Source organism: Papaver somniferum, chromosome 7, assembly GCF_003573695.1.
Source record: "Papaver somniferum cultivar HN1 chromosome 7, ASM357369v1, whole genome shotgun sequence".
Taxonomy (NCBI): domain Eukaryota; kingdom Viridiplantae; phylum Streptophyta; class Magnoliopsida; order Ranunculales; family Papaveraceae; genus Papaver; species Papaver somniferum.
This window is the reverse complement of record NC_039364.1, coordinates 24,316,104-24,325,168: the sequence shown is the minus strand read 5'-3', so window position 1 is coordinate 24,325,168 and position 9,065 is coordinate 24,316,104.

The window sequence follows — 9,065 nt, the reverse complement described above, 5'->3', positions numbered from 1 at the left end:
GGTTAATATCATTTATTGTTGTTCAACTCTTGGATTATAGTCATTATCTTCATCATTGCTAAGAATGAAGACGCATGTAAGAATCGAGAAAGTAGGCGTCTTGTCAGCAAACAATACAATACTCAACCCTCCATGAACGCGGTGAGTAAAGGAGGAAAGAAGAAAGCTTCAACTGCCGAACAACAACCCAAATGTGCGGCCCAGCGCAACAGACATCTCAACCTCGAAAAGCCGTGACTAAGGCTTCTATTCGGCAACAAGAGCCGGAGAAGCTACTCCTAAACCCCAAAATATTCTGGAAGAGACGACTGGTGTATGTAACTGGGGACTCCTAACCGTTTCTCATCTCTAAGGCTTTGAGTTTGATGACACACCGATCGACGCGGCCTCTTACTTCAACATTATCACCATCAAGACTCTGAGAGCTGCTCGAATTTCGAAGCAAGAAGCTGCTAACTGCCCGACTGTGATCAAAAATTCAGAAGGAAGGTCGACAAATGCCTATGGGTACATTAATATCGAAATCAAGATAGGAGAATACAAACACACGCCAAGTTTAATATTGTCAAGGAATACCCGAATTATGATATGGTTCTGGGCGCTCATGGATACATAGAAACAAAGCGAAACTAGGAGTACGTCCTTGCCAGTGTCTATACCTAAGAGGGTCTCCAACAAGCCGTCCGATCTTGAAGATTATTGGTTGCCGTATGGACAACTCGCAAATGTGACGCAATTTCCTGGAGAGAGTGTAACAACATTTGTTCGCAAGTTCCACACACAAGTAAGTCTTGTTGGACAACTCTCTTTACAACCGGCTATTTTTCGTCGCAGCAAGGCCTGGGGATTTTTTTCCGTTTTTCAATCCGTTGTCATCCTGATGTCATCACTAACGCCAGATGTTGCTTACTCACGAGAGTGCCTAATATACCCAAATCCCAATCATGCGCGAAGGACATGCCTAGCGGAGATAGAGCTAAGTAACTATCCTTAAACTAAATGTTTTGTATCTATTAGGAACATCAAATAAATTTTAATTATCCTAGTGTTGAGACGTACTAATTCCTCAACACTCACTATTGTGTTGTCAGGCATACTGCCTCAACACATTTCCATCTTAGTGTTGATACGTGCAAATTACTCAACACTCACTCCTGTGTTGCCAGGCATACTGCCTCAACACATCCTTCCTCTTAGTGTTGAGACATACTAATTCCTCAACACTCACTATTGTGTTGTCAGGCATACTGCCTCAACACATTTCCATCTTAGTGTTGAGACGTGCAAATTCCTCAACACTCACTACTGTGTTGTCAGGCATACTTATTCAACACATCCTCCTCTTAGTGTTGAGACGTGAAAATTCCTCAACACCCACTACTGTGTTTCCAGGCATACTGCCTGAACACATCCTTCATCTTAGTATTGAGACGTGCAAATTCCTCAACACTCACTACTATTTTGCCAGGCATACTGCCTGAACACATCCTTCCTCTTAGTGTTAAGACATACTAATTCCTCAACACTCACTATTGTGTTGTCAGGCATACTGCCTCAACACATTTCCATCTTAGTGTTGAGACGTGCAAATTCCTCAACACTCACTACTGTGTTGCCATACATACGGCTTCAACACATCCTCCTCTTAGTGTTGAGACGTGCAAATTCCTCAACACTCACTACTGTGTTGCCAGACATACTTCCTCAACACATACTTCCTCTTAGCGTTGAGACGTACTAATTCCTCAACACTCACTATTGTGTAGTCAGGCATAATTCCTCAACACATTTCCATCTTAGTATTGAGACGTGCAAATTCCTCAACACTCACTAGTGTGTTTCCAAGCATACTGCTTCAACACATCCTCCTCTTAGTGTTGAGACGTGCAAATTCCTCAACACTCACTACTGTGTTTCCAGACATACTGCCTAAACACACCCTTCCTCTTAGTGTTGAGACGTGCAAATTCCTCAACACTCACTACTATTTTGCCATGCATACTACCTCAACACACCCTTCCTCTTAGTGTTGAGACGTGCAAATTCCTCAACACTCACTACTGTGTTGCCAGGAATACTGCATCAACACATCCTTCCTCTTAGTGTTGAGACGTAAAAATTCCTCAACACTCACTATTGTGTTGCCAGGCATACTGCCTCAACACATCCTTCCTCTTAGTGTTGAGACGTACAAATTCCTCAACACTCACTACTGTGTTGTCAGGTATACTGCTTCAACACATCCTCCTCTTAGTGTTGAGACATGGAAATTCCTCAACACTCATTACTGTGTTGTTAGGCATACTTCCTCAACATATCCTCACCTTAGTGTTGAGACGAAAAAATTCCTCAACACCCACTACTGTGTTGTCAGGCATCACTGCCTCACCACATCTTCATCTTAGTGTTGAGATGCACAATCTCCTCATCACTCGCTCGTGTTGTCAGGCGTCACTGCCTCAACACATCATAGTGTTGACGGCTCCAGACCTCAACACTCATCTTTGTATTCAAGGCTCAACTGCCTTGACACTCATCAGTCGAGGCCCCACTACTTAAATAAATCATTTTAGTGTTCTCGGCATCAACGTACTAGAAGGGTGATTGCTACTCGCTTCGACGTTTCATTAAACATGTTCTGCTCAAAGGACAAGTCGGGCTCTCTCTACTGGTAACATCTGTTTACTCTTCTCATGAATTCTATTTTCATCTATCACCATCTAGTGCTTACCCCGTAACAATGTCACTGTTACGTGCTAAGCAGGGGACTTAATGTTGATGGTGGTTTTTAGTTCAGGGATAAAATTGTGAAACCCTGTGCTTAATGTGCTTCCATTCCGTAGAGAAACATGAGCCATTTAAAAGTGACTAAAAGGTCCAGGTCTCTTCACTTACAGTATGTATTGAGCAACTTAGTATATTTATATGAAATTTATCCAGAATGGTGCATGTAGCAACAATCCCAAATATTCTATAAATTTTATTAAACTCCCACTTACATTATTCACTAATGTACAACATCCTGTCGAGTATTTTCCTATGCTATGTTCCCCAGCTGAACTCTTAATATTGGCATGACATGAAAATTACTGTTCACTCGCAGCAGAGTAGCATGAATTTCCCGAAGTGTCAGTATTAAGATCTGCATGAAAATACTCAGGAACACGCAAGTTGCACCGCTATCTGATAAAGAGGTTTCTTGTGCCAACGCACAAATAATTTATCGAAAATTGTTTAATTTTGTGTCAGCTCAAGAAATTCAATTTTCTAACTTAATTTTAGTTATTTTCAAAAAATTACGTTTTCTGCGCCCTGCGCGATATTTCGAACCTTATTGGTCGAAACTAAACCTAGGCAAGTTAGGAAATTGATCCACTATGGAGCTAGTAGAAGCAAGATCCTATTAAAAATCAGAAAACAAGAAATAAAAAGGAACTGCAGCAAGTAAAAACAGCTGCAAAGAGAGGCGTGGCCATGCCACTTGACCAACCAATCTGCTCCAGCAGGCGCCACCCGTGGCCGATCGGCCACACTCCATGTTGCCGCTTGCCGCCCCCTTTCCATCGACCAATCAGATAACTTTGGATCCTTCTGTTATTTTTCGTATGTTTATAACCAGCTACCAGTTTACATGTCAGGAAACAAAAAAAAAAAATCAATGAGAACAAACTATGTTGAATGGGTACTTCTGTATGATGTTATATGTGCACCCATTGTTGTAGTTTTGCCCATGGTTAGAGTGGTGCAACAGGCTAAATATATACTGCGTATACAGTTGACATTGCTTACTTATTCAAAGTTACAATTGTTTAAATTTATTCGGTGGAATGCCAGAAGATGATGAGTTTACGCGTATTTTCTTAAGGTCCAACTAAAGGTGAATGATTAAACAAAGACAGCAGTGTTCACTATTAGTATTTAGGTATAGGTATACTAAAATGTTGGATATCAAATCAAAAAATGCTAAACGACAAGGTGAAGCCCGCACCATCAAATCAAAAAATTCTAGACAATGGGGTGAGGTTTAGCGGAACCACACCTAATCAAAAAGGTGGCAGGACGAAGCGCCCAACATCAAATCAAAAATGATTCGGGATGGGGTGAGGTGAAGCCGAGCCACACAGCAACTCAAAAATGCAAGATGGTTCAAGGCGAAGCCACATTACACCAAAATATGATTAAAAGAAAACACATGATGTTGGATAGTTTTCAGGTCCACCCGGTGCGTAGCACGGGCATAAAATTTAGTATTTTATATCGCTGGATTGTATTCATATTGTCTAACCAACTAAAACTACTTGTTTCACACCTCCTAATTTTTACAATCGAGTCTGCGAGATTTGCATGAATATAAGAGAATCACCAGAAATCAAATTCCGCTAATATAACTCGACGTTCTACGCTCAATAAAATGTAAAAAAGAGCCATATGAATCCAGTGTACATGCCCGGCCAACAGTTTCGTTTTTCTTTGCAGCTAGCAGTTTTGCACTAATCTCAGCACCCGACTTATCTTTAACGAACCATCTGATTTTATACGTGATACTTGTTTCAGCAGTTTCTTGGAAGGCCCGCAACTGTGCGCGTGTAACAACCAAAATCATCCCTGGTTTTCCTATTTCTTTGACTCATAAAAAACCGTATGACCAAATCTATGGTCCAGCCGTTTAATCTAGAAAAACAAAAAATACATTGTTAGTGCATCTCCAATGTAAGATGTAAAAAATCCTACTGTAAATGGAGAAAAACGATTTGCTGGTTTTTACGGAATCGAGGAGACGACCGTACGGAGGAGACTCCTTGAACCTAGCGAAATGTTCAACCTCACACAGATGCACTGCAAGAAGGAAGTGCTTTGAATTCGAGAGATCAATATGTAGTACTCCGGCCTAAACCAAGAAAATGGACGTTCCAGAGTAAATTCGGTCACAAGAGAGGATGAGTCGATCTATAGGAGGGAAGCTGAGAAATGTGTGGAATCAATGGTAATCAAAGATTGTAGGTGTGTTATATATTCTGAATAAGATAAGTTCGGAATGATTGAATCTCTGTTGAGAGTGATTACTCAGATGTTGAGTTGTTAATCTCGTATTGTCTGTTTGAAAGTGAGATTCTTGTATATTCAATCATGATTCAGAGACTTATTTATATTGCTAGAATTGTAGACACCATGATCCCATGAAGTGTGACAGTTGATGGAATCAAAGAGTGGGGAAATGGAAATCGTGTTTGAAACCAGTTGCTCATCGTGCGGAGACTTGGTCGATTTTCCATCCACTAATTTGTTAACTCCTTCAACTGATTGCACGACTTGCTTAAATTCCATCGTGTGTATGAACACACGTGCTGTAGACTGCCAGACCAAAATCCTAGTTAATATCACCCCATGTGACACGATTGACGTCTCGTGGTTAATTAGTCAGTTGTTGACTTCATGACTTTATGGGACGATGAGTCCATGTGTTTGTTGAGTTGAACATTATCTTGTAAAATGTCCTGAGACTCATGAATTGAACGTGCCTGTTGAGACAGAGGTATGATTCTCAAGTAAACGTTGATAGATAAGGTGAGAAAGTATTGCTCATTCGATGAATTGTTGAATATTGATAGTTGAACCGATATTCCTTGGTTTGAGCAAATATTTCTCATCTGAGCAAATGTTGCTCATTTGATGAATTATTGGTAGCGTGACCAAGATAAAATATTAATTTAAAATACTGGTAATTGAACCGAGCATAATTAATAAAAATACTGATTATGAGATCGTCGTAAAGTTATTGGTGTTTGAATCTGGAATTATGATCCTTGGACTCAGAAACCCTAATTCGATCAATTGATGACCAATTGATGGTTTATTTGAAAACTAACCATGGAACGAAGAAGGGACCGGCTACATGGGATCATGTATCGGCCATGTAGCGCCCATATGCTCGAGTGAGAAAATACCAAGGTCTTTTGAAGAGTTGGTGATTTGTTGATGAAAGAATGATTAAATGCTGGTTTAATCATTTATTAGAAAAATGCTCGTCTGATCCTTAGGTGATAAAACCTAATTAATTATGAAGAGATGAGGGAACGACCAAGGGGTCATGAAACTGGCCCTGGATGGTCACGGGATCGAATGACGATCGCTCTATGAAAATTCCAAAAGAGTTTTGGACCTAATACGTGCAATTGCGCAAATTAGGTCAATTCATGAAAATATGTGGGACCGGCTCCGTGCGAGCCAAAGAGCCAACCTTGGTCGGTCAAGGTAACATGCTCACGTCGTCAAACGTCTCAGTCCTGAGAATTTCGGTATTTTCTGGCATGCGTTTGAGAAACCATTTGAGAAAATATGACAAAATCAGAGTTTTGCTGAAACTGAGGAAACTTCATGAGATGAAGAAAAATAATTATAAAATGAAGGAATGATGAAGCGTGGGACCGCTGAGGCCAAGGCATGGTTGGCCGGTCAGTGACCACGGTCCCATGGTGCCTTTCCTAATTTTATATTATTTTTCATAATTTTATGAAAATATCATGAAATCAAGGAGTTTGTTGAAATTAAGGAGTTTCCTTAAAGTGAAGGAGTTTCCATGGGATCAAGGAAACAAATGATATTAAAATAATAAAATAAGGGCGTGTGGGACCGGCTTTGAGCATGGTCGGCCGGCTGGGGCCAGGTCCCGTGCGTTTCCCTAATTTTATGTAACTTTTGTGTATTATTTCCATGATTTGAAGGAATTTTCATAATTTGAGAGAAATACCATGAAATCAAGGAATTTCATGGGATCAAGGAAATTTAAAATAATAATAATAAAATAAAGGGACGTGTGGACCGGCTAGGACATGGACGGCCGGCTGGGCCCGGTCCCACGAGTTTCCCTAATTTTATATTATATTTTTCATGGTTTTATGAAAATACCATGAGATTAAGGAGTTTTCATGAGATTAGGGAAATATTAATAAAATAATAAGGAACTGTGAGGTATGGGTCCGTCCGGGATCAAGGCATGGCCGGTTGGCCAATAAACAGGGCCCCATGATGTTTTTTCCAATTTTATATTATTTCCTTGGTGCGAAGGAAACACAATGAAACTGAGGAGTTTCTTCAAAACGAAGGATATTTGTTCAAATGAAAGGATTTTCATAAGATCAAGGAAAATAACAAAAATATGATAAAATATAAAACTGGCGTGGGACTGGCCACGACACGGCCGTCCGGCTAGTGGGCCCAGCCCCCCAGCGCCTTGGTCAATATTTTATTATTTATTATTTTCTTTCCTATTTTGCATAGGTTCATCGTTTCGTCGTATTTTGAAATACTCGTTCGTGCATTCGGGTGATTGTTAGTGCATCATCGTCGAATACACTTGCACCTTTTAAGTTGGGGCTTACTCAAAGGTAACTCAGACGCCCGTATGTTGAATATTTGTTACTAACCCATGGAATTCTACTGGGAAGAACCATAGATTGAAGTAACGAAATATTAAGAAAATATTTGAATATTTTCATAAATTCAGTGGATGAATCCAAGAATTTAGGAATAATTAATTGATGGCTTTGTACTAGTACCATCGTCTAGGAGCATTAATTATTCTGAGCGACATGAGCTAGTTGAAGCGTCATATCCTTTATATAGTCAGGGAAAACTGTTGTTTGTATTCTGAAGAAGTTATTGCTCTATACTAGTGATAGACACATGTATGAGTCTAATATGTCTCAATTGTACGTATTGTTAGTGCTCGATTTTGTATTTATTTTGTTATTTTATGTCTTTGTAGGTATTTATAGAGAAATAAGCTCTTGCGGCGAAATTGGATCGAAAAGTGGTGTTTTACACCCAAGGATAAATTACTAAAGGCACCCCATGGGAATGTGTTATTCGGACTCCAGCAACGGATAAGGGGAGACCACTGGATAAGGGGTGTCCTTCTTCCAAAATTCAAATTTCATTTTTGACGGGAAAATTTCCTTCTTCACTGGCAGATTTTTGATCGAAGTTTTGAACGTGTTCTAGGGAGATTCAATGGCTGATTTTTGGTAGGAAGTTGTGATATGGCCTAGCAAACACGTGTGGGCTTTTGGTTCGATCAGAATTAGCTAGAATCGGCTAGGCAATCCACGAGTTGCAAACAGGGAAAACACGTACAGGGAGAAGATATCCACGGGTTCTGGAAGAATTTGTACGTGTTCTGATGATGTGTAATGACTTGAACGACTTGTTGGAAAGTGACAAAGATAAACAGGGATAGTTTTCACGTAATTGACAGCTGCAGATACGTGATCGAGATAAAAAAAGGAAAGAAAAATATATCGTTTACTGCCGAGTAATGGGAGAATATTTGGAGTGATTGAGCAAGATTTTATGAGGTTGTTGGGTATAAAAAGGATTCTCGATAGTCAGAGAACGGGGTCGAGAGTTTGGGGAGCTAGGGAGAGCTAGAGAAGACGAAATCAGAGTTTAACAAAACTCTGTTTCTGCTGCTGCATGAAGATGAACACGAAGAACAATAGACTGTAAGAGACTGTCGTTCTTCAAAAGTGACAACGACAGTGGAGTGTGGGTTGTAGTTTCCCAAAGACTACAACATTTCATATGTATCGTTCTTTGTAACGGATTATGCAACGATTATAAACGTTTCAAACACCCGATTTACACCATTTTCTCTTCTTCTTTTCATTGTAAATACCATTTGAGCAATAAATAAATATTTTGAGCATGTTTTTATCATGATGAGCTAAACCCAACACTGGGACGACGGAGGAGGGTGAATTTCATACACGGGTAAATTTATTTTATTCTTTTTATGAATTTTGCATTAATTTAAAATTGAAATATGATTTGAATTAATTGGTTGTTATTTAATTTGATGATGTATGCTTAGCTTAGGTGTTTTGATACATCATGCTTAGGATTTACAATCAATGTTTTAAGAATCTATCTTGGCAAAATCAGAGTCCATGTTAATTTTATTGAGTTTTAATTGTCAAAGAATATATGAATGAACCTTGTGTAGTGAATTCAGCCAAATCCTTAGTCCTAGTACCTCTCACCCATTGTTAATATTTTTGTATATATAT